The sequence below is a fragment of the Ovis canadensis genome, chromosome 3, assembly GCF_042477335.2.
Source record: "Ovis canadensis isolate MfBH-ARS-UI-01 breed Bighorn chromosome 3, ARS-UI_OviCan_v2, whole genome shotgun sequence".
Taxonomy (NCBI): domain Eukaryota; kingdom Metazoa; phylum Chordata; class Mammalia; order Artiodactyla; family Bovidae; genus Ovis; species Ovis canadensis.
In genome coordinates, this window is record NC_091247.1 from 16920740 (window position 1) to 16947306 (window position 26567).

The window sequence follows — 26567 nt, forward strand, 5'->3', positions numbered from 1 at the left end:
TCAGCATAGAATGATTCCATGATGGTGTCTGTCTTTCTCTGTCTGACTACTTCCTTCAGTGTAACAGTCTCTAGGACCATCCATGTTGCTGCAAATGGCAACATTTCATTCTTTTCTATGACTGATAGACTGATAATATTCCAACCTGTATTCTTTACTCCTGGGCCACCTGGGAAACCCCTGGTAATGTAAATACCACATCTTCTTTACCCATTCATCCGTCGATGGACACTTAGGTTGTTTCCAAGTCTTGGTTATTATAAATATGAAAAACACATTTTATTAACCCTATTCAGGTACAATTTCTGGTACAACCATCTATACAGTGGTTCTAAAGTCAATTTCCTCTCTAAAGTGTGATTAAGACAAGCATCCCTGGGGGGGATTTTTCTCCAATGACCCCTACTTGACCCGTGGTAAACCTTCTGTTTCCTATACTGTAAATACTGGAAGAGTTCTTTAAAATCTGTGGGATTTAACCTGTTTCTATGTGTTAGAGCTTGAAAAAATAAGTTCAGTTCTGAAATGATAAGGGAGCCCCGTTGGGACATTAACAGTCTTCCTTGGTGGAAGCAGCTCAGGGCTTCAACATTTAACCAGATAGATACCACAGGTGTCAACTGACTGGCTGTAACCTTTACTCCAGGATGGAGCAGTATTTACCTCACTCCAAGTCCTGTGTCTCCTCACCTCCTCACGTGCTGATCTTCACGAGGCTGAAGCTGAAGTTAGAGATGTTCACCTAACTGTGCTCCTCACTGACGGGGCTTGTTTGCACATTAGTTGCCAAACCATCTATGCATTTTCTCAGTCACTCCTGGGGCAGGAATCCTTGAAAGAGGAGCAACCTGCTCAGGAGAAACTCTTCATTGAAAGTGAAGGGAAATGCACCCACTACATCATCTTCTGGAAAATGGGTCAATATTATCAAAACCACCAAACATACATTTTGAATGGATAATCACTAACAGAAAATAAAGATAGACAATTATTTCCAATAAAAGGACTACCACAGAGCTGCTGGGCTCAGACATTGCATACCCTGTGCCTTGTTCAATATGGAGAAATTTAGGTGTCAAGAAACCTGGGTATCCATTCTTTTTTCCATTTTTAAAACATATTATTTATTTATATTTTCAAAACTTTTATTGAAGTATAGTTAACAATATCATGCAAGTTTAGGTGTACAGCAGAGTGATGCATATATATATATACATATATATTTGATGTTGTTGTTCAGTCACCCAGTCGTGTCCGACTCTTTGTGACCCCATGGACTGTAGCACACCAAGCCTCCCTTTCCCTCACCATCTTCCAGAGTTTGCTCAAGTTCATGTTCATTGCATCAGAGGTGCCGTCCAGACATCTCATCCTCTGATGCCCTCTTCTCCTTGTGCCCTCAGGCTTTCCCAGCATCAGGGACTTTTCCAACGAGCCATCTGTTCGAATCAGGTGACCAAAATACTGGAGCTTCAGCTTCAGCGTCAGTCTTTCCAGTGAATATTAAAGGTTGATCTCCTTTAAGATTGACTGGTTGGATCTCCTTGCTGTCCAAAGGACTTTCAGGAATCTTCTCCAGCACCACAGTTCGAAGGCATCAATTCTTTGGCGATCTGCCTTCTTTATGGCACATATATATATATACATATATTCTTTTTCACATTCTTTTCTCTTATAGATCGTTCCGTAATATTGAGTCTAGGTTCTTATGCTACAGATCATTTTTGGCTCCCTATCTTATACACAGCAGCATGTATATATTAATCCCAACCTTGTCATTTACCGTTCCTCCCATCTCCTTGTTCCTTTTGGTAACCAACAAAAGGTTTCTTTCTGTGTCTAAGAGTCTACTTCCGTTTTGGAAATAAGTTCATTTGCATCTTTTTTTTTTTTTTTTGCTTTTAGATTCCACATATGTGATAATATATGATTTTGTCTTGCTCTGTCTGGTTTGCCTCACTTAGTATGAGAATCTCTAGGTCTGCCTGTGTTGCTAGAAATGGTATTATTTCCTTCTTTTTTATGGCTGAGTGGTATTCCACTGCATATATGAGCTACACCTTCTCTATCCATTCATCTGACAATGGACATTTAGGTTGCTTCCATGTCCTGGCTATTGTCAACAGTCCAACGGATACTGGGGTGCTTGTATCCTTTTGAATTATGTTTTTCTCTGAACTTCAGTATCTGTTTCTAGGAACTGTATGAAGCGGGGGTCTGGGACACCATCTCTTCTCTTTCTGCTGTTCTCTGCTACTGAGCAGAGAGACAACCAGCAAACTGCAGTTCTCAAGCTCTATTCTTTAGGCTTTCTGTTTGAAGTAAGTGCTGGTCATTCAGAAGCGAGTGAGGCAGAAAATGGAAAGTAGCTTGGAAAGAAAACATTTAAAGATATAGGGTGGAAAAATGTCTAGCATAAAGTCCAAATATCCTAAAGTCTTGTGCTGAGTTTGTATGGTGTTGAGGACAGAGTAAAAGGGGTAGGCGGAATTAAGACAAGAACAAGCTACTCTTTTTTTGTACTGCTGAACGTGACAGTGGGGAGATAGAATAAAAAAATATACAGTGTCGAAGAGGGTGAGGAGGGATGGCATGCTTGCACACAGACTGTAGGAAAATAATTTGCTGTAACCTCTCTACAGATTGCATCAAAAGCTTTAAAAATGTTTGTTGCTTTGACCTGACTCTAAGGATTTATACTAAGAAAATTATTAGAAGTGCCAAAATATGTATACACAAAGATGTTCATTGAAGTGTTTCTTAAAATAAAAACAACAACAAATATTAATCAACTGCAATCTTATTTAAGGCTATATCAAGAAAAATATGACACCCATTTGATGGAATGGCCCAGCCACTGAAACAACAATGAACATTATCTAAACATTGTAACACACCTATAGTGAACGTGATAATGAAATTGTTAATACAAAAGCCTGATAATACTTTACAGATAGTATATTTACAGTGCAATGTCATTGTGTAATACAAACATGCTTATTATAAGTCTATAGAGTATAAAAAAGACAAGCTCCAAGAAGGTTATGAAGAAATTAAAAAAGATATTTCTTCCCCACAGCTGGGTTAACATGAGTCAAATCAAGTTGATAGTAATGTTTCCTTATTTTTTCCCTGGTGGCTCAGATGGTAAAGTGTCTGTCTACAATGCGGGAGACCTGAGTTAGATCCCAGGGTTGGGAAGATTCCCTGGAGAAGAAAATGGTAACCCACTCCATTACTCTTGCCTAGAAAATCTCATGGACAGAGGAGCCTAGTGCAGGCTACTGTCCATGGGGTCGCAAAGAGTCGGACATGATGGAGAGACTTCACTTTCTTTCTTTCCCTTACTTCTAAAGAGATTATACATATTTTTTTCTTTCTTTTCCTTTTCTTATTCTCTGTACTTTCCATTTGTCCAAATAAGCATTCATTATTTGTACACTGGGGTTTCCCTGGTGGCTTAGTGGTAAAGAACTTGTTTGCCAATGCAGGAGACCCAGGTTCGATCCCTGGGTTGGGAACATCCCTTGGAAAAGGGAATGGCGACCTGCTCTAGTATCCTGCCTGAAGAATTCCACGGACAGAGGAGGAGCCTGGGAGGCAGTCCATGGGGTCACAAAGAGTCAGACATGACTGAGAGACTAACACTTTCACACGCTAAAAGTAAAAATGAATAAAAGGTCTATCTGAATTTGAACATCCTTTCCTTAAAAGAAGAAATCAACACTTATTTGACCTTTGTTTTAAAGGTGATTTCTTTATAAATTTTAGGTTTTTCAGTTTAGGACCCTTCAAGTCTTTCTCCCAAATCTTTCCAAAAAGCAACAGTTTGGAAATGCCAGCTGCCATCTGTTCAAGTCCTGACCTCAGTCATTGGCTTAGAAAATTACACATTGTGCTTAGAAAAGAAACACTGAGGAGAATCCTGAGATTTCAACTACAGTCAAGGCCCCAAACAAATAGCCCTTCCTGGGAGTAAACTCAGGTGGCTTGGCTTGCCTGTTGGTTCCTATTGCCCTCCAGTGTGATTTTACTTTTGTTAGCTCTTCCCACAAAGATGTAGTTGATAAAACAGGATAATAGTTTTATTTACCATCAACTATATTCTCTTACTATTAAGAAAACTGTTCTGTCTTCATGAAGAAACACATGAAGATACAGTTTCTGTTCTTCTGGAATGTGATTCAATATATATATAATAGCTGGTTCAGCTCTGAGTATAAACATCAAAATGAATGCTTTTTTTTTAAATGGTACTTGGGATCATATTTGCATGCTAGAGGAATACCTGGGGAGCTCAGGTGTATTCATCTAACTCCCAGTTAGATCATATGGTTTGGAAGAGCATTTTCTCTTTGTTGCAGCTGGAAGATCTATAGTAGCGCAGGACACCTGCTAAGATGAGGCTTCAACTTGCAATTTTGATTGATTTCTGCTTCTCTTTTGAGTGGACCTTCTTTAGTTTGATGCTGATGGTCTGGTCCAGGTAGGAGCATCTTTGGATTCTGACAGAAGGGCATTTGAATCTCCTTGCAGTCCTCGTCATCTGCATGTGCTTGCACAAATTAGTCCAGGTTTTGTTTGATGCTTAGTTTCCTAAGCCATGAAATGGAGGTAATGTTATTTATCTTGCTCACTTTAGTGCCCTGGACGTCATATAAGTAATCAAGATGTCTGCAAGGCCAGCAAAAACCCATCTCATCCAAGTAATTGTTTTTGTTGCTGTTCAGTTGCTAAGTTGTTTGCAACTCTTTGCAGCTCCATGGACTGGAGCATACCAGACTCCTCTGTCCTCTACTATCTCCTGGAGTTTGCCCAAATTCATGTCCATTGAGTTGGTGATGCCGTCTAACCATCTCATCCTCTGTCATCCCCTTCTCCTTTTGCCTTCAATCTTTCCCAACATCAGGCTCTTCTCCTGAGTTGACTTTGAGTTGGCTCTTTGCATCAGGTGGCCAAAGTATTGGAGCTTCAGCATCAGTCCTTCCACTGAATATTCAGGGTTGATTTCCTTTAGGATGGACTGGTTCAAAATGAAAACAAAGTCGGCTTCCAGATGAAAACCTGCTTCATATGAAGAAAGATTTCAAGTATAAAATAATCTAAAAAACAAGTTAATTCTGTAGCCAGTGCAAATATTAATTCTCTGTCTAGCAAGAATCAGGTCACAATGCTGAATGTCAATGTGATAAAATGTCTTCCAGTTACAATACAGTAGCACCTTGCTAATTTGTCATTAAGGGGCCCCTGGAGCTAAGTGAGATAACAAAAATCTGTGTGAAGAAGAAATTCTCACTGATTAAATCAAACTTCTGCAGTTTTGTGAAAATGTGCTACCTTTGTTAGCTCTGTTTTGGGTTCTAATGATATCCAGATAATTGACAGGGTCTCCTACAGCTGAAAATTTACCACCTCATATCAAATTTGGCAAACATTTTTTTTTTTCATCTAAATGACAAAGTCTTCTCATTTTGGACCAGAGACTAGAGACTTGGTTAAAGAAAAAAAAAATTTTTTTCCTGAATTTTAGTTCAACTACCTAGAAATTTTGCAACCGGTTCTGTCTTCAAAATTAACCCTTTATATTTGCATTACCATGGGGAAAATGCCAAGATTATTTAGTATTTCCATATGAATAAGGGACATTTTAACAGGCTAAACCCCGTGAGAAGGAGTAAGGATTATATGTTGAAAAAGTCAACATTTTTAAAATTCAATTAAGCTTATATTTCATTTCTAGTTTCAAACTGAATATGTGACCTTGGGCCCTATGGGTAAAATGGGAACTGTTTTTCCTGAGTGACAGAGTATGTGATGAGCTTGAATAAACCGGATTCTCAATACACCATAGTGGCAACACTTCTTTTATATTATTTAAGTAAATATCATTGAAAGAAAAAAAGCTCAGTGACCAACTCTATTTTCAATGTCACCTTTTAACTCATAACAAATATTTTGAGAGAATTAGAGCTATCAAATATCTCCCCTCAGGACCTGCTAGAGACAGAGAGGTAATCATTTTCAAAACGGTGACTGAGTGAGCGCCAGTTCACTAACGATTCGTGCAACAGCCCTTCCACGTGGCCTGGTGTGCAGTCTCATTGTAATGTTCTCTTCCACAGTAGAGTTTTTGAACTGGAATTTCTTCAGTGTCTGGCCACTCCATGTGTACTTCACAATGCAGAATGGGTGCCCCACAGCACTGAACAGGGTCTTCAGTTCAGTTCAGTTCAATCGCTCAGTCATGTCTGATTCTTTGTGACCCCAAAATCGCAGCATGCTAGGCCTCCCTGTCCATCACCAACTCCTGGAGTTCACTCAACTCACGTCCATCGAGTCGGTGATGCCATCCAGCCATCTCATCCTCTGTCATCCCCTTCTCCTCCTGCCCTCAATCCCTCCCAGCATCAGAGTCTTTTCCAATGAGTTAACTATTCGCATGAGGTGGCCAAAGTACTGGAGTTTCAGCTTTAGCATCAGCCCTTCCAATGAACACCCAGAACGGATCTCCTTTAGGATAGACTGGTTGGATCTCCTTTCAGTCAGAGGGACTCTCAGGAGTCTTCTCCAACACCACAGTTCTAAAGCATGAATTCTTTGGCGCTCAGCTTTCTTCACAGTCCAACTCTCACATCCATACATGACCACTGGAAAAACCATAGCCTTGACTAGACAGACCTTTGTTGGCAAGGTAATATCTCTGCTTTTCAATATGCTATCTAGGTTGGTCATGACTTTCCTTCCAAGGAGTAAGCATCTTTTAATTTCATGGCTGCAATCACCATCTGCAGTGATTTGGGAGCCCCCCACAATAAAGTGACACTGTTTCCACTGTTTCCCCATCTATTTCCCATGAAGTGATGGCACCAGATGCCATGATCTTCGTTTTCTGGATGGTGAGCTTTAAGCCAACTTTTTCCACTCTCCACTTTCACTTTCATCAAGAGGCTTTTTAGTTCCTCTTCACTTTCTGCCATAAGGGTGGTGTCATCTGCATATCTGAGGTTATTGATATTTGTCCCAGCAATCTTGATTCCAGCTTGTGCTTCTTCCAGCCCAGCATTTCTCATGATGTACTCTGCATAGAAGTTAAATAAGCAGAGTGACAATATGCAGCCTTGATGTACTCCTTTTCCTATTTGGAACCAGTCTGTTGTTCCACGTTCAGTTCTAACTGTTGCTTCCTGACCTGGATACAGGTTTCTCAAGAGGCATGTCAGGTGGTCTGGTATTCCCATCTCTTTCAGAATTTTCCACAGTTTATTGTGATCCACACAGTCAAAGGCTTTGGCATAGTCAATAAAGCAGAAATAGATGTTTTTCTGGAACCCTCTTGCTTTTTCCATGATCCAGTGGATGTTGGCAGTTTGATCTCTGGTTCCTCTGCCTTTTCTAAATGCAGCTTGAACATCTGGAAGTTCACAGTTCACATATTGCTGAAGCCTGGCTTGGAGGATTTTGAGCATTACTTTACTAGCATGTGAGATGAGTGCAACTGTGCGGTAGTTTGAGCATTCTTTGGCATTGCCTTTCTTTGGGATTGGAATGAAAACTGACCTTTTCCAGTCCTGTGGCCACTGCTGAGTTTTCCAAATTTGCTGGCATATTGAGTGCAGCACTTTCACAGTATCATCTTTCAGGATTTGAAATAGCTCAACTGGAATTCTATCACCTCCACTAGCTTTGTTCATAGTGATGCTTTCTAAGGCCCACTTGACTTCACATTCCAGGATGTCTGGCTCTAGATGAGTGATCACACCATCGTGATTATCTGGGTCGTGAAGTTCTTTTTTGTACCGTTCTTCTGTGTATTCTTGCCACCTTTTATTAATATCTTCTGCTTCTGTTAGGTCCATACCATTTCTGTCCTTTATTGAGCCCATCTTTGCCTGAAATGTTCCCTTGGTATCTCTAATTTTCTTGAAGAGATCTCTAGTCTTTCCCATTCTGTTGTTTGCCTCTATCTCTTTGCATTGATCTCTGAGGAAGGCTTCTTATCTCTTTTTGCTGTTCTTTGGAACTCTGCATTCAGATGCTTATATGTTTCCTTTTCTCCTTTGCTTTTCACTTCTCTTCTTTTCACAGTCATTTGTAAGGCCTCCCCAGACAGCCATTTTGCTTTTTTGCATTTTTTTTCCATGGGGATGGTCTTGATCCCTGTCTCCTGTACAATGTCATGAACCTCTGTCCATAGTTCATCAGGCACTCTATCTATCAGATCTAGTCCCTTAAATCTATTTCTCACTTCCACTGTATAATCATAAGGGATTTGATTTAGGTCATACCTGAATGGTCTAGTGGTTTTCCCTACTTTCTTCAATTTAAGTCTGAATTTGGCAATAAGGAGTTCATGATCTGAGCCACAGCCAGCTCCCGGTCTTGTTTTTGCTGTCCATATAGAGCTTCTCTGTCTTTGGCTTCAAAGAATATAATCAATCTGATTTCGGTGTTGACTATCTGGTGATGTCCATGTGTAGAGTCTTCTCTTATGTTGTTGGAAGAAGGTGTTTGCTATGACCAGTGCTTTCTCTTGGCAAAACTCTATTAGCCTTTGCCCTGCTTCATTCTGTACTCCAAGGCCAAATTTGCATGTTACTCCAGGTGTTTCTTGACTTCCTACTTTTGCATTCCAGTCACCTATCATGAAAAGGACATCTTTTTTGGGTGTTAGTTCTAAAAGGTCTTGTAGGTCTTCATAGAACTGTTCAACTTCAGCTTCTTCAGCATTACTGGTTGGGGCATAGACTTGGATTACTGTGGTACTGAATGGTTTGCCTTGGAAATGAACAGAGATCATTCTGTTATTTTTGAGATTGCATCCAAGTACTGCATTTCGGACTCTTTTGCTGACCATGTTGGCTACTCCATTTCTTCTAAGGGATTCCTGCCCACAGTAGTAGATATAATGGTCATCTGAGTTAAATTCACCCATTCCAGTCCATTTTAGTTCACTGATTCTTAGAATGTCAACGTTCACTCTTGCCATCTCTTGTTTGACCAGTTCCAATTTGCCTTGACTCATGGACCTAATATTCCAGATTCCTATGCAATATTGCTCCTTACAGCATCGGACCTCGCTTCTATCACCAGTCACATCCACAGCTGGGTATTGTTTTTGCTTTGGCTCCATCCCTTCATTCTTTCTGGAGTTATTTCTCCACTGATCTCCAGTAGCATATTGGGCAGCTACTGACCTGGGGAGTTCCTCTTTCAGTATCCTATCATTTTGCCTTTTCATACTGTTCATGGGGTCTTACCCCTTTGCTTAAATACCACTCTATTTGAGAGACCCATCCTCAGGCACTCTAAAAATAGGGACCCCCCCTCTCTCACCTCCCTTGGAAATTTCTTTCCCTCACCTTGCTTTATTGTTCTCCATCACATTCAGCACCATCTAATGCCCCATGGGACTTCTCCAGTGGTTCAGTGGTAAAGAATCCACCTGTCAAGCAGGAGATGAGGATTTGATCCCTGGGTGGGGAAGATCCCCTGGAGAAGGGAATGGAAACCCACTCCAGCATTCTTGCCTGGGAAATCCCATGGACAGAGGAGCCTGGTGGGCTACAGTCCATGTGGTCACAAATGAGAGGGACACATCTCCCAAGGACAGGGATTTTATTTTTGTTAGTGCTGCAGAATCTCCAGGCTTCGCTGGTGGCTCAGACAGTAAGGGATCCATAGGGCCCGTAGTAGTCAAGTAATACATATTTGTAGTATAAAATAATGAATGGCTTTCTGGAAACTTCCATGTTTCATGGAGCAGAATCACCTGGGTTCAGCAACAGGGGTGAAAAACCAATGGTGACCTGAGCTAAGACATTAGGAATGAAAGCTGGAACCAGGTCAGCCCTGGTGCTGAGCTGGCTTCAGACCCTGAGACCCAGAGCCTGAATAACAGTGTTCCAACACTACAGTGACGCTGTAGTAAGGGGGGATTTGGGTGGAACAAACTTTTGCTTGATCCAGGCCTGTGTTAGCATCCAGGGCAACCTACTCTGAAAGCTGGATGCAGGAGGTAACATCTGCAGTGAAGATATCAAAGAGTTGAGTTGAGTTGGAGCAGCGTGAGGTGTGAGACCGAGTCTGGGAGTGACAAGCGCAGGATGGGGTCATGAAGGAGCGGCCAGGCAGGAAGACCAGCGAGGGAGTAGGGATGTGGAGAGTCCTGCACTGCTGGATCCACATGAAAACAGGGGACGATGGCAGAGGGCAGACAGGACTCTGTCCACACCGACTAGACGCTGGTCTGGGCAAACACCTCTTCGGCTAAATGCAGACTTCCATGCTCCTAGGAGCCAGGTCCTATAGCTTCTCCCCTCTGGCATTGGGATTCTTTCTCTCTCTCTCTTTTATTTTTTTTTGATGTGGACCATTTTTAAAGTCTTTATTGAGTTTGTTATAATACTGCTTCTGTTTTATGTTTTGGTTTTGGGGGCACAAAGCATGTGGAATCTCATCTCCCCAAGCAGGAACAGAACCAGCACCCCCTGCATTGGAAGGCAAAGTCTTAACCACTGGACCACAGGCAAGTGCCAGGGGCTGGGACTCTGCAGGTGCTGAAAGGCAGCACCCATAGCCAGAGAAGCTGGGGGAGGCAGGGCTGACGCTCATCGCTACAGCCTAACAGATTACCTTTCCGGAGGTTCCTCCAGCTTATGTTTATGGTATTCCCCTTCTGTTCTTTTTGGGTTGTTTGTTTGTTTGTTTAGAGGAAGATTAAGTAACCTCACATAACATCATGCCACTCGAACATAACATGAATCTGAGATTGTTTACCTCATTATCTCCTTGTGAAAACAAACACCGCTGTCTCCTGCCCACCCCTCTCAGGTGGGCCTGCTGTCAGAATTTTCCTGTTAGAGCAATCTTACCACTCAGCACACATCATTCTTTCTCACTTGCAAATATTTCTCATAAGTCTCCGTGGCTCCCACAGCCCTTCTCTTCCAGGAAGCCTTCCTTGTGACTTTCAGCTAGCATGCGTTCTCCCCTAAGACCAGCCAGCTGCCCTTTCTACTGAAAATGTGAAATACTGTTTCTTCCTAATGTTGCCCCAAATCGCTCCATGTTTTCGTCTCCAGCCCAGATTTCTGCTCTGAGCCCAGACCAGTAGCATAGCTGACATTGCCACTGGGAAACCTCAAGAGAAAACATCTCACTCTTCACTCTTGAAGTTTTCCCTCTTCAATCCGGTTGTATTTCAGTGTCTGACATGGGTATCCATCCCGAGGGATCTCATTTGGGTTAGCAACTCTTTTACCTTGAAAACTTCATACAAACCAGGTATGACTTTATTCTCGTTTACCTAACATATGCAAGTACATGACATAGACTCAACCTAACAAGTTAAGTAATAACATACAAAATGCCACATTATCCTAGCCCCGGGGATAAGGACCATGGAAGCCCCACCCCTCTGCTGGGCCACCTTCCTGCCTTGTACGTAACGTGTCGCCTAGCCTGGCGACTGGAGATTTGTGTTTATAGCAGCACAATGAAACAAGCTCTTCAAATGACTTTATTGATGAAAACATTCAAAATGCCATCACTTTACAATTCTTAGAGATGTTTTTCTGTGCTCAGTGGCTCAGTCGAGTCTGACTCTTTGTGACCCCATGGATTGTAGCCTGCCAGACTCCTATGTCTATGGGATTGTCCATGGAGTAGGTTGTTATTTCCTACTGCAAGGGGTCTTCCCTACCCAGGGATCGAACCCATGTCTCTTGTGTCTTCTGCAATGGCAGGTGGATTCTTTACCACTGTGTCATGTGGGGAGGCCTGGTTGTTTTTTTTTTTTTTCTGTAAATATATAGAAATCATCTTTTTTAATGGCATCAATGATCCCTTAAGAAATTCTTTCTGACCTTCTCAGAGGCCAAATAGAGTGTGAAAGATAAAGCTCAGAAAAGTGAGTGGATCGGAACAGTAAAGCAAAGGTGCCCTTTGTTAGCAGGGTAATTAGAAGACTCTGTGTTCAAGGCCACACTGACCAGAGGGTCTTACAGAGTCAAAGCCCTGCCCATGCTGGGAGGGCTAATAGGTCTCCCCACCTAACGTGTGATTCTGAGTAGCCTCGACTTTAGCTTATGAATGAACTAGAATAAACTCCCTGTCCAGTCCCCTAAATGGAGAATTATGTTTTGTTCTAGGTTGAAGGTCAAAGACATATCCCTTGAGAATGAAAGCCAGAAGCTGAAGCTGACAGAGGTCTAGCGGTCAAACTCACCTCCTTGTGAAGGTGAAAGATGTAAGCCAGAGCTGAGGGTCCCTGGGCACCAGATGAGAACAGATACAATTTCTTTCTGAAGGAACTTCCTTGATTAGCATGTAGATACTCCCGATCCATCCCAGATCCACTCGGTTAAAAATCAGTCAACATATGCATATATGGAAATCCCATAGATACAGTTTCAATCAATGGGATACACAGTAAGTTATAAAACACAAAGGATCCAGGCACCATGAGCAGAAAAACAAAAAACAACAACAACAAAAATACAAGACTCACCACAAACACCTTGACGTTGACATAACCAGATACTGGATGCCTTAGAATACTGCTTCTGGGCATTTATGAGTCATCTGCATGCTAAGTCGCTCCAGTTGTGTCCAACTCTTTGCAACCCTATGGAATGTAGCCTGCCAAGCTCCTCTATCCATGGGATTCTCCAGGCAAGAATACTGGAGTGGGTTGTCATGCCCTCCTCCGGGGATCTTCTCAACCCAGTGATCAAACTGGGGTCTCTTGTGTCTCCTTTATTGGCAGGTAGGTTCTTTACTACTAGCAGCCACCTGGGGAGTCGCCTAGTTATATTTTGATTAGAATTCTAACTCAGTAAGTCTGAGAGTTGGCCCTGGTATCCTGCATTTCTAATAAACTCCCAGGAGGTTGCCACTGTTGCCAGTCTTTGGATCACACATTAAGTGATAAAGTTTTGATATGTCATTTAATGTGTTGTATCAGTTTTCTATTGTTGCTATAAAAATTACCACAATTTGGTCTTGAAACAACAGAGTTTATTATCTCGCTCTGGGAGTTAGCTCAGCCAAGATCTCTGCTCCAGGTTTAGGAATGCAAAATGTAGCTGTTTCTGGCAGAAGAGAAGGTTTTGGGGAGAATTCACTCCCAAGCTCACAGGGTTATTGGAAGAATCTGGGTTTTGGCAGTTGTAAGATTAAGGTCCATTTTCTTCCTGACTGTTGTCTGGGGGCCTCTGTTTGGTTACTTTTTTGGGAGGACCTACATCTCAGAGCCAGGAAAGGTATACTGAACCCTTCTCCCACTTGGAGTCTCCCTGCTTTCCCCTCCACTATGTTCTTCTTCTACTTCTTATGGGAAGAAATTCTCCCCTCTTAAGGCTGCATGCGATTAGATTGGATCAGCCTGGATAATCGAGGCTAATCAGGTTTACTGGCTTCTCTGGGGGCTCAGACGGTAAAGCATCTGCCTACAATGTGGGAGACCTGGGTTCCATTCCCTGGGTCAGGAAGATCCCCTGGAGAAGGATACGGTAACCCACTCCAGCCTGGTAGGCTATGGTCCATGGGGACACAAAGAGTCAGACACAATGGAGTGACTTCACTTTCACTTTCTTTTTCAATCTCAGTCGCATCTGCAAAGTCACTTTTGCCATTTGAAGTGATATATTTGTAAGTTCCACGGATTAGGGCATGGGCATCTTTGGGAGAGGCTTTCTTTACATTGGACTTCCCTGGTGGCTCAGAGGTTAAAGTGTCTGCCTGAATGCAGGAGACCAGGGTTTGATCCCTGGGTCGGGAAGATCCTCTGGAGAAGGCAATGGCAACCCACTCCAGTACTCTTGCCTGGAGAATCCCATGGAGGGAGGAGCCTGGTAGGCTACAGTCCATGGGGTTGCAAAGAGTCGGACACGACTGAGCGACTTCACTTTCACTTTTCTTTACATTATGTATAGTAAGATATTAAGAAAACTTGATAACATCTTCAAACACAAGAGAGTGAACAATAATAAAGAAGGAGAGAACTAAATGAGAGAACTAAAGTAATTAAAAATTAAAACTCTATGACAATTAAGATTAAAATCTGTTGGAGAGAATAAACGGAAGGTCAGACAGCTGCAGGATCACGACATCATGTGGAATCTGATAGAGAAAATGAACGGCTGTCACACAGGAGAGTGAGTTTGAAATACATGCAGGGGAGATCGAAGTTGTAAACTTGCATCAAATTGGAGTTCCTGAAGCAGATAATAGAGAGAATGAGAGAAGAATCAATATTAAAGGACATAATGACTTACAATTCCCTAGAATTTTTGAAAGAAATCAATCCTTAGATCCAGAAATCCCAATAAATCCCAAGCAGGGTGAGTAAAAAGAAATCCTTACATAGACTCATTACAATAAAACTGGAAAAAAACAAAGGTAAAAAGAGTATCTTTAAAACAGAAAAAGAAATATTACATTTACAAGTATGACAGTTTGATCAATATTTGACTTCTTGAAAGCCCCAATGAAAGCCAAAAAATATTAAAATTTTCGATATACTAAGAGGAAACAAATGACAAGGCAAATGGTAAAGAATCCGCCTGCAATGCAGGAGACCCGGGTTTGATCCCTGGGTCGGGAAGATCCCCTGGAGAAGGAAATGGCAGCCCACTCCAGGACTCTTGCCTGAAAAATTCCATGGACAGAGGAACCTGGTGGCTACAGTACATGGGATCATAAAGAGTTGGACATGACTGTGTGACTAACTTGATTATCATCAGTATGTAACTATATGTATTATATAATTATTTTAAATATAGTAATTATAATTGCATATATTATGAAATATATTTTAAAATGAGGACAAAATAAATATTTCCTTTTGGTAAAAACTCTTAAATTTCCTCCAGGAAATATTAGAGAAATTTCTAAAGGATATATTTTGGGCAAAAGGAAAACTATCACCCATGGAATTTCTGAGAATCGTGAAATGTTGAGTGAAGTGTTGGGCAAAGAGAGTAATAAACATGCAAAAGAATCTAAACTATCATCATTTATATCCTACAGTAACAATGAAGTTTGTGATGTAAAAGGAACAGGAAAAAACTAAAATCAATGAGAACGATATGGCTTAGAAGTCATCAGACAGGCAGTGAAAAATAAATGTTTTAAGATCTCTGTATTGTTCATGGGGAAGGTAACATTATTTGAGGTGCAGAGAGGTTAAGTGTGAATGTTAAATAAACAAGACCCTGTAATTCTTCTAAATAATCGATATCGTATTATAGATATTCGATTTTAAAGGATTGTTGTCACCTTCACATATTAATAAAAATGCAGTGTATTATCTAAATAGAGTGTGAAACAACGTAGGGACATCATGGATTTGGAAGGCTCTTTTGGAGAGGACTTTCATAAGCCTGGGGATCCCCAGGTAGCATAGTGATAAAGAACCTGCCCGCCGGTGCAGGAGATACAGGAGACATGGGTTCAATCCCAGGATCGGGAAGATGCCTTGGAGGAGGAAATGACAACCCACCCTGGTATTCTTGCCAGGAAAATTCCATGGACAGAGGAGCCTAGTGATTTCAAAGAATCGCAATAAGTCGGACATGACTGAGCATGCACACACACTCATAAGCTTAAATCCCCATTTTGACTGTATTTCTGGAAAAGAAATGAGCATGTGAATGGAATCCTTTATTTTTCTTTTTTAACACAACCTGATCTAATTCCCTTCAATGTTTCTGCCCACTGTCTTTGTTTCTGCTGCAGGTTCATCACCTTTAATTGAGACACTAACTTAGGCAGTTGCTCAAGACTCAATCCCAAACTCTCTCCTCTTTTCCATCTAACTTTTCCTCAGTCATATTTATCCATATCTCTGCCTTTATGATCGCAGTCATAGATGGTGCTGAATGATGTGTTTGCCCAGATTTCTCCTCTGAGCATCAATTCTGTATACCCAAGTGATGACTTGATATCTCCATCTGGTACCTCAAAAACAGCTCAAGATCAACATTTTAAAATGTAATCCCCTGATGGGTTTACTCTGAACCACTTCACCTGCTCCACAGAAGGCACTGGTACCTACTGTCATATGAAAGCCAGAATCTCCTACGTCATGAGGCAGCTCCAGCCTGTGGCTAGTTCTGTGTTGTTCATGAGCTAAGGATGAGCCAAACACTTTAAAAATCTTTGCTAAAAAGTAAGAAGCAGAATAAAATCAACCAAGAACAAAAATATGCAAGAGTCCACGTGTGGCCTTCAAAGCTTGAAATGTTAAAATGTTCAGGGACTCCAGATTTAGACTGATATTTGACACTTTGTAGTCGTGTGCCATATCCAAGCCAATGAAAAATTTCATCCATTAGTTGAATGGATGTTCCAGAATCTTTTCAGTTCTGTTTATCACCACTGTGACACTACAGGTGGGAACCTGATGGTCTCTTGTCTCAAGTAGCACCATAGGCTCCTAATTATGGTTTGTTTCTCCAAATCCATTCTGAGACAGAGGAACTTTGTTCTATGTGTGCTGAGCATTATTCAATGGCTTTGCACTGGTCCTCAAATAAAGACCAAATTCTTCATGTCGTTTATAAGAGATACCGAGGTCACTATCATTTTCCACCTTTCCCACTGAAGGGCCTGCAATTGCTCATAAAATTCCATTATTCTCCTTCTAAAGTCTTGAGGGTCTCTAGTTCTGTTTCCTCTTTGATTCTTGATTTAGGCAGTTTGCATCTTCTCTCTTTTTTCATGGGCATTTTTGGGAATGCTTTATCCATTTCATCAAATTTTGGAATAATGAGCTTTTGATTTTATTGATATTTTTCCTCTGTTGCTTTTGCAGTTGGTGACTGCTGCATAGTCACAATAGCCTGCATAGTTTTGCAATCTGGGAGCAGTTCCGCCCTTGAGAATACAAGAGGGGAAAAAATCTCTATGAAAGTCACTCTGTTCTAAGTTGTTATACTTCAGTTTCCAGTTCATCTGATATCCCTTACTTTTCAGAGATCTCAAGTACCTTTTTTGTTGTATTCTGTCCAGTTTCAGCTGTCATCAGTGGGAGAGGGGCTGTCGCCAGTCCCTCGGGGCTGGCAGTGGAAATCTCTGTGCTGCCTTGTTGCTGTTACTGTCTCTTTCATCCATAAAGAGAGAAACATCCAATGAACTGTGGGTTCATTGATGCCAGAAAGCTTGCATCCTTTTTCTATTAGTCCATCCTCTGTGTTTAGCATCTGGGACATCAATATATGGTATTAGAGGCTGGACTTCCCTGGTGGTTCAGACGGTAAAGCGTCTGTCTACAATGCAGGAGACCCGGGTTCAATCCCTGGGTTGGGAAGATCCCCTGGAGAAGGAAATGGCAATCCACTCCAGGACTATTGCCTGGAAAATCCCATGGACAGAGGAGTCTGGTAGGCTACAGTCCATGGGGTTGCAAAGAGTCAGACACGACTGAGAGACTTCACTTCACTTCAGAGGCAGTTAAATTCCTCTTTTTCAATATATATTTGATGCAATCATCCTAGTTTCCTAGTAGTAAATATTATTACTCCATTGGTTTTAAATCTCATAGGATGAAATCTCAGAAAGAAGGATGTATTAGTTTTCTCTTGCTCCACAACAAATTATCACCAGCATCCAGTTTCTGGCCAGTTTCCGTGGGTCAGGAGTCCAGGCACGGCTTAACTGAGTCTTCTGCTCAGGGGCTCACCAGGCTGTGACTGAGGTGTCAGTTGGTCTGTGTTCTGACTCAGAGGCTCATTAGGGGAGAATCCATTTTCATGTTCTTCCAGGTTGTTGGTCAAATTTTTCTCCTCGTGGTTTTATGACTGAGACCCGTGGCTTCCCACTGGCTGCCCTCAGGTCTTGGACCACTGTGGCTCGCTGCCACTTGGCCTTCTCCATGGCACTTCCCTGCAGGATTGTTTGCTTCTTCAAAGCCATCAAGAAAAGCCCTCTCTTTGCTAAGTCATAATCTTAAATAATGTCATGTCATCCTGGAGGGATAGCATCCACCTTTGTCGTGTAATGTAACCCAATCAATAGAGTACCATCTTTACCTTATTCTGTTAGACACAAGTCAAGGGACCTGTCCACATTCCAGAGAAGAACAGTCATCACATCCGGCATCACCTCTCAGGGTATCTACCACAAAGAAGGAAGTATCATATTTATTTATTTCATGTGAGAATTTAGAAAATACTACGCAAGTGGACTTGGGTCAAGAATGAGTAGGGAAATGCCTTCATTTCACTTGCTGTCTTGTGTTTCATTCCATGTTCATGTAAAACAGAATTGATCTATAGGAGGGGTCCCTTGAACTAATAGAAGGATTAATGAGAAAGTTAAGTTGGGACTTCACTTTTGATAGAATGTAGTTCTGCTGCTTGCCTCTGGCCAAAGAAGGGTGCTTGCTTTTGTTGAATGTACAAGGTGTAACATCCCTGGAAGCTTAGAAAAAAACCTGGGGTAAAAGTGAGAGGCTCTTTTACAAAAAGAGGAAAGAATGAACACGTGGCCTTGGGGCATAAAGTTTCTGACTAGGGTTAATTTCAGAAAGCTTTAAGTGCTTGCTAGAGTTTTAAGTGATCTGGTAACAATAAGAGCTCTAATGGCTTCAGAAAAGAAAAACAAAATGATGGAGGTACACCAAAGGTCCCAATTTGGAGGTGATAAATGGGGTATTCATCCCATTATTGATGGTTCCTAGGATAAGATAACCAGACAGAGGATCTGAAGGCATTCCACTGCAATTACCTCGGACAAAATGGAGTGCATTTGTAGTAAAATTATGTTTAGAAAAATGTTCATCACATTATACTCAGAGAAATCTTAACTCACCTTTGCTTTTTGGCAAGGGATAATAATATTTATGCAATAGAAAATGCAATTTGGTATTCTTGATTAATTAGCATAGGTAATGTTTGAACACCTCTTATGTGCTTGGCACTGTCCCAGTTACTCCAGATGCCACAATGAACAACACAAGAATGCTTTAACGGAGCTTCTATTCTGGCATTAAAGGTGTCCCCAATACAGATATCAGGAGCTTAATTAGAAATAGCCACTCTTTTTTTTTTTTGTGGGGATGGAGAGGGGTGGATGGTGTGAAGGGCAAAGAGAAGCCGGCTGTGGAAAGAAAATGCCTTATTTTAGCAGTTTATTACTGAGTGAACTGGGATGAAGCTAGAAAAGGCTTTTTTTGAAACCGCTTGAAGAAGTTCACTTGAATGAAAAACAAAATCTGTTCCTGTGGGCAGCTGGATGAGAAGTTTGAGGCTTTGTTGTTGTCAGAACACTGGTCATTCTCATCAAGCTATTCAGAATATTCTGGTCTCCCAAGGCAATGGCTAAGCAGGAAGCAGGTACTGGAACAATTTTTTTTTTCTAAATTTAAAATAAATCCAGAGGGTTTTGTGCCAAATAATCACCAGCTGCTGTGAGATCAATGTGCGTGGAATTATTAACAGGAAGCAAATTACTAACTACAACCTATGGAGAAAATTTGTCTCAGGCAAGAACTTTCTTTGAAGGATTGCGCCCAGCATGAAAACATTTAATTTCCCCACAGTCACTCCACAGGGACCCACCAAGGGTGCCATTGGTAATAAACAAGAAGATGCTGGCTGTAAAGCTTTGGAATCACGGACCTGAAATACAGAGGGAGAAGTGTAGCAGGGGAAGATTCTATTCTATCAACAACACCTTCAGCGCTTAGTATAAAAACTCTACGTTAGTGAACAGGTCCCTGCTTCTGACCCAAGACCTTGTGCTTGGAATGTCCTCAGTAAATGTCTGTTATTGGTTGGGTGAACCATACCTTCACACTCATGAGATGTTACCCTACACGAAACCTCATTGTTGTGTTAGTAGCTCAGTTGTATCCAACTCTGTGCAACCCCATGGACTGTAGCCCACCAGGTTCCTTTATCCATGGAATTCTTCAGACAAGAAATACTGGAGTGGGTAGCCATTCCCTATTCCAAGGGATCTTCCTGACTCAGGGACTGAACTTGGGTCTCTTGCATTGCAGGGAGATTCTTTACAGTCTAGGCCACCAGTGAGTCCCTTAACAGACCGTGGGGATCATCTAAACAAGGGTCATTTTTAAAAATCTTGAGACATGTGGCCTTGATCCCAAGCCAAAACATATGATCTCCATAGAAGATTCTGTAGCTCAGTCTACCCCATCAAAGAGTTTAACAGCCCTGCTGACACTCCAAATCGAACCTTAATAGACTACAGAATTAGAACAGAAAATCACAGAAGTCTTACTGAAGAGCAGTGGGAAGGACAGGCTAGAAATGCAAAGTCTGTTTTAAATATCTCCCTGGTTCAGCAGATCATGTGGAACCTGTCAGAGAGTCATCAGGTAATAAAGGAAGAGCCATTGAGAAAGAGGAAGAATACTTAGTCCTGCTGCTGCTGAGTTGATTCAGTCATGTCCGACCCTTAGTGACCCCATGGACTGCAGCCTACCAGGCTCCTCCATCCATGGGATTTTCCAGGCAAGAGTACCGGAGTGGGTCGCCATTGCCTTCTCCGATACTTAGGCCTAACATAACTCAAATACCTCATACATTGCTGAGAAAGTCTGCTTTGGCACCCAGTTCACAGAGTGAGGACTAGAACACAGTTCTTCTGACTTCAATAGGTGGAAGGTGGCACTTACAGGAAAGGGCATGAACTATAGTCTCAGGTTTACCCTGCAGTTCTGTGTGTGTGTGTGCCCATGCACTCAGCCGTGTCTGATTCTTAGCAATCCCATGGACTGTAGCCCGCCAGGCTCCTCTGTCCGTAGGATTTCCCAGGCAAGAGTACTGGAGTGGGTTGCCATTTCCTCCTCCAGTGGAGCTTCTAGAGCCAGGGATCGAACCTGCATCTTCTGTGCCCCCTGTATTGGCTGGTGGATTCTTTACCACTGGCACTGTCTGGAAAGCCCTATCTTGTCACCACCAACACTGTCACACTCTCCTAAACACAGCTTTAAACTTGGATTTAGTATTTGGCTTTATAGTTGTCTGTGTACTTATCTATTTAAATGTGAGTTCCTCAAAGGCATTTAGAACTACTTACATCTTAAACAAGTTCCATAATATTTGAGCTTTTGGGAAAAATGCCTTTGAGGGACTCAAATTAGATAGATAAGTACACAATTACAAAGCCAAATATACCAAATCCAGTGTTAGAGTTATATTTAGGAGACTATGACAGTGTTGGTGGTGGTTATAGAGTTAATACCAGGGAGAGCTTCATAGGATTGGAGCTCTCTGAGCTGAATTTTGAAGAATAGGTAAGCTTTTATCAGAGAGCTGGCAAAGTTCTGTCCTCTTCGTAGGGGACATTTTATGAGCAAGTTCAGAAATATAAATGAATATCAGCAATCCAAGCACTGCAGGAAGCTTCTTGTGAGAGCTGAACGTGTAGGGAGAAGAGTGGGAGGGAATCTGATAGGAGGTGGCAGGTCATAGGAGACTCTGGTTATATAATTTGGGTTTTACCTTTAGACTGTATTTCATAGAAGGATTGTAATAAGGCATGAATACACTTGGATTTCATAAGGCCTACACCAGCAGCTCAGCCTTCTTCATAGTTGGACTGTGAAGATGGCTGAGCACCAAAGAATTGAGGCTTTTGAACTGTGGTGTTGGAGAAGACCCTTGAGAGTCCCTTGCAAGGAGATCCAACCAGTCCATCCTAAAGGAGATCAGTCCTAGGTGTTCATTGGAAGGAATGATGCTAAAGCTGAAACTCCAGTACTTTGGCCACCTAATTTGGAGAGCTGACTCATTTGAAAAGACCCTGATACTGGGAGGGATTGGGGACAGGAGGAGAAGGGGACAACAGAGGATGAGATGGCTGGATGGCATCACCAACTCGATGCACATGAGTTTGGGTGAACTCCGGGAATTGGTGATGGACAAGGAGGCCTGGCATGGTGTGATTCATGGGGTCGCAAAGAGTCGGACACGACTGAGCGACTGAACTGAACTGAACACCAGCAGCAATGTAGATGATGGCTTAACAAAGGAATGGGAGAAGCAGGACAAATAGCTAGACGATTGTAGTAGTCTTCTTCAGTTCAGTCGCTCAGTCGTGTCCAACTCTTTGTGATCCCATGGACTGCAGCACGCCAGGCCTCCCTGTCCATCACCAACTCCTGGAGTTTACTCAAACTCATGTCCACTGAGTCATGACATTGAATCAATGGTGATGCCATTCAGCCATATCATCCTCTGTCGTCCCTTTCTCCCACCTTCAATCTTCCCCAGCATGAGGGTCTTTTCCAATGAGTCAGTTCTTCGCATCAGGTGGCCAAAATATCGGAGTTTCAGCTTCAGCATCAGTCTTTCCAATGAATATTCAGGACTGATCTCCTTTAGGATGAACTGGTTTGATCTCCTTGCAGTCCCAGGGACTCTCAAGAGTCTTCTCCAACACCACAGTTCAAAAGCATCAATTCTTCAGCCCTCAGGTTCCTTTATAGTGCAACTCTCACATCCATACATGACCGCTGGAAAAACCATAGCCTTAACTAGACGGACCTTTGTTGGCAAAGTGATGCCTCTGCTTTTTAATAAGCAGTCTAGGTTGGTCATAACTTTTCTTCCAAGTAGCAAGCGTCTTTTAATTTCATGGCTGCAGTCACCATCTACAGTGATTTTGGATCTCCCCAAAATAGAGTTTGTCACTGTTTCCACTGTTGCCTCATCTATCTGCCAGGCATAATCACGATGGTGTGATCAGTCACCTAGAGCCAGACATCCTGGAATGTGAAGTCAAGTGGGCCTTGTAAAACATCACTATGAACAAAGCTAGTGGAGGTGATGGAATTCCAGTTGAGCTATTTCAAATCCTGAAAGATGATACTGTGAAAGTGCTGCACTCAATATGCCAGCAAATGTGGAAAACTCAGCAGTAGCCACAGGACTGGAAAAGGTCAGTTTTCATTCCAATCCCAAAGAAAGGCAATGTCAAAGAATGCTCAAACTACCACACAATTGCACTCATCTCATGCACTAGTAAAGTAATGCTCAAAATTCTCCAAGCCAGGCTTCAGCAATACGTGAACTGTGAACTTCCAGGTGTTCAAGCTGGTTTTAGAAAAGGCAGAGGAACCAGAGATCAAGTTGCCAACATTCACTGGATCATGGAAAAGGCAAGAGGGTTCCAGAAAAACATCTATTTCTGCTTTATTGACTATGCCAAACCCTTTGATTGTGTGGATCACAATTAACTGTGGAAAATTCTGAAAGAGATGGGAATACCAGACCACCTGACCTGCCTCTTGAGAAACCTATATGCAGGTCAGGAAGCATCAGTTAGAACTAGATGTGGAACAACAGACTGGTTCCAAATAGGAAAAGAGTACATCAAGGCTGCATATTGTCACTCTGCTTATTTAACTTCTATGCAGAGTACATAATGAGAAACCTGGGCTGGAAGTAGCACAAGCTGGAATCAAGATTGCCGGGAGAAATATCAATAACCTCAGATATGCAGAGGACACCACCCTTATGGCAGAAAGTGAAGAGGAACTAGAAAGCCTCTTGATGAAAGTAAAAGAGGAGAGTGAAAAGGTTGGCTTAAAGCTCAACATTCAGAAAGCGAAGATCATGGCATCTGGTGCCATCACTTCATGGGAAATAGATGGGGAAACAGTGGAAACAGTGTCAGACTTTAATTTTTTCGGCTCCCAAATCACTGCAGATGGTGATTGCAGCCATGAAATTAAAAGACGCTTACTCTTTGGAAGGAAAGTTATGACCAACCTAGACAGCATATTAAAAAGCAGAGACATTACTTTGCCAAAAGGTCCATCTAGTCAAGGCTATGGTTTTTCCAGTGGTCATATATGGATGTGAGAGTTGGATTGTGAAGAAAGCTGAATGCCAAAGAATTGATACTTTTGAACTGTGGTGTTGGAGAAGACTCTTGAGAGTCCCTTGGACTGCAAGGAGATCCAACCCATCCATCCTAAAGGAGATCAGTCCTGGGTGTTCATTGGAAGGACTGATGCTGAAGCTGAAACTCCAATACTTTGGCCACCTGATGCAAAGAGTTGACTCATTGGAAAAGACCCTGATGCTGGGAGGGATTGGGGGAAGGAGGAGAAGGGGACGACAGAGGATGAGATGGCTGGATGGCATCACTGACTCGATGGACATGAGTTTGAGTAAACTCTGGGAGTTGGTAGTGGACAGGGAGGCCTGGTGTGCTACAATTCATGGGGACACAAAGAGTCGGACACGACTCAGTGACTGAACTGAACTGAACTGAATGGGACCAGATGCTATGATCTTAGTTTTCTGAATGTTGAGTTTGAAGCCAAGTTTTCACTCTCCTCTTTCACTTTCATCAAGAGGCTCTTTAGTTCTTCTTCAATTTCTGCCATAAGGGTGGTGTCATCTGCATATCTGAAGTTATTGATATTTCTCCAGGCAATCTTGATTCCAGCTTGTGCTTCAGTCAGCCCAGTGTTTCTTGTGATGTACTCTGCATATAAGTTAAATAAGCAGAGTGACAACATACAGCCTTGACGTGTTCCTTTCCCTATTTGGAACCAGTCTGTTGTTCCATATCCAGTTCTAACTGTTGCTTCCTGACCTGCATACAAATTTCTCAAAGGGCTGGTCAGGTGGTCTGGTATTCCCGTCTCTTGAAGAATTTTCCAGTTTGTCATGATCCACACAGCATTCTTTGGCATTGCCTTTCTTTGGGATTGGAATGAAAACTGACCTTTTCCAGTCCTGTGGCCACTGATGAGTTTTCCAAATTTGCTGGCGTATTGAGTGCAGCACTTTCACAGCCTCATCTTTCAGGGTTTGAAATAAGTGAAAGTGAGGTCGCTCAGTCGTATCTGACCCTCAGCGACCTCATGGACCGCAGCCTTCCAGGCTCCTGCATCCAAGGGATTTTCCAGGCAAGAGTACTGGAGTGGGGTGCCATAGCTCAACTGGAATTCCATCACCTCCACTAGCTTTGTTTGTAATGATGCCTCCTGAGGCCCACTTGACTTCACCTTCCAGGATGTCTGGCTCTAAGTGAGTGGTCACACCATTGTGATTATCTGGGTGGTGAAGACCTTTTTGTATATTTCTTCTGTGTATTCTTGCCACCTCTTCTTAATATCATCTGCTTCTGTTAGGTCTATAGCATTTCTGTCCTTTATTTTGCCCACATTTGCATGAAATGTTCCCTTGGTATCTCTAATTTTCTTGAAGAGATCTCTAGTCTTTCCCATTCTATTGTTTTCCTCTGTTTCTCTGCATTAATCGCTGAGGAAGGCTTTCTTATTTCTCCTTCCTAGTCTTTGGTACTGCAATCAAATGGGTATATCTTTCCTTTTCTCCTTTACCTTCCCCTTCTCTTCTATTCACAGCTATTTGGAAGGCCTCTTGAGACAACCATTTGGCCTTTTTGTATTCCTTTTTCTTGTGGATGGTCTTGATCCCTGCCTCTTGTACAATTTCATGAACCTCTGTCCATAGTTCTTCGGGCATTCTGCCTATCAGATCTAATCCCTTGAATCTATTTGTCACTTCCCCTGTATAATCATAAGGGATTTTGATTTAGGTCATATCTGAATGAATGGTCTAGTAGTTTTCCTTACTTTCTTCAGTTTAAGTCTGAATTGGGCTGTCTTCTTGGGCAGATATGAAGTTGAGAAGTCAAGGATGTCAGGCAGACTGTCTGGCCTTTGCCATGGTAACAGAGGAACCACGCATTCCAGGGGTGTAAAACACCAAAGGTTTATATCTTGCTCGTGCTAGGCATTCATCTCAGGTCAGCTGGCATCCCTGCTCCATCTACAGGCAGTCATATCTGCCTCTAACTGTGATATTCTTAAAAGCCACAGTAGCAATAAAAGAAGACTAACAAAGTGCACTCAACTCTTACAGCTTATACCACTGATGCATGTCATTTCGCAGGCTTCATTGGCTGAAAGAAGACGTAGGACCACACCTGGATGGCAGAGAGACACAGTTCTCCAATTAGAATGGAAGCTGGATACTCCTGGGGAAGGTATCTGCCAATAATATGATGGCATTGAGGATACTGACTTTCTTGGGGGGAATCTCACATACCTTGTGTGTTGATTTAGCTTTTCATTTGTTTGGATAAGCTTTACAGTAAAATCACAGGGTGATATTTTCAGGTCCAAACATGTTATGGATGTTAAAAACAAATGACCAAAAGTTGATAAGTTTGGCCTCCATCACTGGATTGGGGTTTGTAGTTTTCTGGCTATTTAACAAAATCTATAGTTGAAAAACAGGCTTCCCATGTGGCTCAGTAGGTAAAAATTGGCCTGCAATGCAGGAGATATGCATTTGATCCCTGGGTTGGGAAGATCCCCTGGAGGAGGGCATGACAACCCACTCCAGTATTCTTGCCTGGAGAGTCCCATAGACAGAGGAGCCTGGTGGGCTACAGTCCACGGGGTCGCAAAGAGTCAGACATGACTGAAGCGACTCAGCATGTGCATATAGTTGAAAAAGATCCAGACAGCAAGGTCACAGGGTGCCTCCTCTGGTGTCTTTGGAGGCTTCTGTGGACAAGTTTTACCCATACAGATCAAGAAGGAAAAAGGT

The 26567-nt window shown here is 42.2% G+C and overlaps 1 long non-coding RNA gene across 2 annotated transcripts in view; it reads left to right on the forward strand.

The window, feature by feature from the left end:
• LOC138435454 (uncharacterized) overlaps positions 1–26567 on the forward strand; it is a 57653-nt gene that overhangs the window by 26649 nt on the left and 4437 nt on the right. The window contains exon 1 of one of the 2 annotated variants that reach the window (XR_011255110.1): positions 25075–25998. The exons of the other annotated variant lie outside the window; for it this stretch is intronic. This is a non-coding gene — a long non-coding RNA (uncharacterized lncRNA). Of the gene's footprint in view, positions 1–25074; positions 25999–26567 lie in introns of those variants that run through there. 2 annotated transcript variants of the gene reach the window in all.